Here is a 2,826-nt window from a genome sequence, read left to right as displayed (position 1 = left end):
AAGATCAGTCGAAGAATGTCGACAAAAAAATGATTGGCCAAAATGGGAAGAAGCCATGAAGTCTGAATTAGACTCACTTGCAAAACGTGAAGTCTTTGGACCTGTAGTCCGTACACCTGCAGATGTAAAACCTGTTGGATACTGATGGGTATTTGTGAGAAAACGAAATGAGAAAAATGAAGTTGTGTGCTACAAAGCCTGACTTGTGGCACAAGGTTTTTTACAAAGACCCGGTATAGATTATGAAGAAACGTATTCCCTTGTAGTGGATGCGATAACATTGCATTATTTGGTCAGTTTATCTGCATATCATAAACTACATATGCATTTAATGGATGTGGTAATAGCCTATTTATACGGCTCATTAGATCGAAATATCTATATGAAAGTCCTTGAAGGACTAAAGATATCTAAACCATCCAATGAATATTCGCAAGGGTTATACTCAATCAAATTGCAAAGATCTTTATATGGTCTGAAGCAATCTGGACGAATGTGGTATAATCGTCTTACTGAGTATCTGGCAAAAAATGGATTCAAGAATGATGATATCTGTCCATGTGTTTTCATAAAGAAATCTGCATCTGGATTCATTATAATTGCTATGTACGTTGATGATTTAAATATCATTAGGACTCTTGAAAATATTCCAACAATTATAAAAACTCTAAAAGAAGAGTTTGAGATGAAAGATCTTGGAAAGACTAAATTTTGTCTCGGCCTGCAGATCGAGCATACAAAAAATGGGATCTTTATTCATCAAACAACATACATAGAAAAGATCTTGAAAAGATTTTATATGGATAAGTCACATCCCTTGAGTACCCCAATGATCGTAAGATCTTTGGATGTGAAAAAGGATCAATTTCATCCTAAAGAAGAAAATGAAGATATCCTTGGTCCTGAAGTACCATATCTTAGTGCCATAGGAGCATTAATGTATCTTGCTAATAATACGCGACCTGACATATCATTCGCGGTAAATTTACTAGTAAGGTATAGTTCCTCTCCAACCAGTAGACATTGGAGTGGAATCAAGCAAATCTTTCGATATCTTCATGGAACGGTTGATATGGGATTATTTTATCCCTATGAATCCAAGTCACAATTAGTTGGCTATGCAGATGCTGGATACTTGTCTAATCCACATAAAGGGAGATCTCAAACAGGATACCTATTCACATATGGTGGTATAGCTATATTATGGAGGTCCACAAAACAGACGATTGCTGCAACATTCTCTAATCATGCCGAAATACTAGCGATACATGAAGCTAGTTGCGAATGTTTTTGGCTGAGGAGTCTGATTCAATATATTCTGTCATCATGTGGACTGATTGATCATAAGATAGCTCCAACTGTCCTGTTTGAAGATAATACAGCATGCATTGCTCAACTTAAGGGTGGATACATCAAAGGTGATAGAACAAAGCATATTTCTCCCAAATTCTTCTTCACTCATGATCTTCAAAATCAAGGGACAATTGATGTCCAACAGATCCGTTCAAGTGACAATCTGGCAGATTTATTCACAAAGTCACTCCCAAAATCCTCTTTTGAAAGATTGGTACATGAGATTGAGATGCGCCGATTTCGAGACATTAAATGATGTCAGTAAGAGGGGGAGACTGTACTCTTTTTCCCTTGGTCAGGTTTTTTTCCATTGAGTTTTTCTTGACAAGGTTTTTAATGAGGCAGTTTTCATCACTAAATAATATTGTACTCTTTTTCCTTCACTAAGGTTTTTTCTCCATTGGATTTTTCTTTAGTAAGGTTTTAATGAAGCAATAATCCTAAATGGTCATCCAAGTGAGAGTGTTGTGATAAACACAAAGGATATGGATGCCCATTAAATATCATGCGGGTGATTCAATTTTCATGTTACCAAAAAAGAATTTACATTAATGAAGGTTGAAAATATGAACCCTATACATGTATAAAAAGGGGATATAGTACGAGACAATACACACAACAATATTAACAACAAATATTTTCTCTCTTTTATTATACAATAAAATACTTCTTTACTTTCTCTCTTCATACAATACTAATATAATATTAATATATTATCTTTATAGTAGCATAATAATATTGGTAAATATTGATAGTAGTATTTTTTTATTTATACTTTATTTTATTATCTCTTCCTTATTTATTTTACAACATGAGAAAATATGTTATCTGTAGTTAATGATGGTAATTAATTAATAAGAGTTAATGATTATAATTAATTAACGAGAAAAATAAATGTAATTATAAACATTTTTAGAATCATTATAGATATAAAAAAAATAAATTTGGATGGTAATGCAAAGATAAAATGGATACTTATACAATAATATTTATGTGACAAAACTATAAAATTATAAAATGTATGTTAAGTTGTCAATTTTTTATTATGTAGTAATATTAGTATTAACTTTTATATAATATAAATAGATAGAGAGAATACTACTAAAATTGATCCATCCTAATGACGTAATTTAATGTGGGACATACTTATTGGTCAATTAGAATACACTTGTCCCGTTCTTTTTGCTTGTGCTTCAAATTTTCATATCAAACCACCATCATCCAAATTTCTAATATGTATGTATAGACACACTTGAGTTTCAAAAGTCCTTGTGTCATGAATGCACTTTGGGAATTGCTCTTGTCACACCAAAGATTACGCTGTTGAAATTTTGGACCAATGGGTCCAAATTCTAATCGAACCCTTTCAATGTGTTGAAAAGAAATGAAAACACCTCACAAGTGTGCACAGGAATACACGAGCGAGGATGCACCAACACATTGAACAAAATTTAAGAGAAAAAGGATCATATA

The sequence above is a fragment of the Arachis hypogaea genome, chromosome 5 (genome assembly GCF_003086295.3).
Source record: "Arachis hypogaea cultivar Tifrunner chromosome 5, arahy.Tifrunner.gnm2.J5K5, whole genome shotgun sequence".
Classification (NCBI taxonomy): domain Eukaryota; kingdom Viridiplantae; phylum Streptophyta; class Magnoliopsida; order Fabales; family Fabaceae; genus Arachis; species Arachis hypogaea.
Note: the sequence above shows the minus strand (reverse complement) of the source record.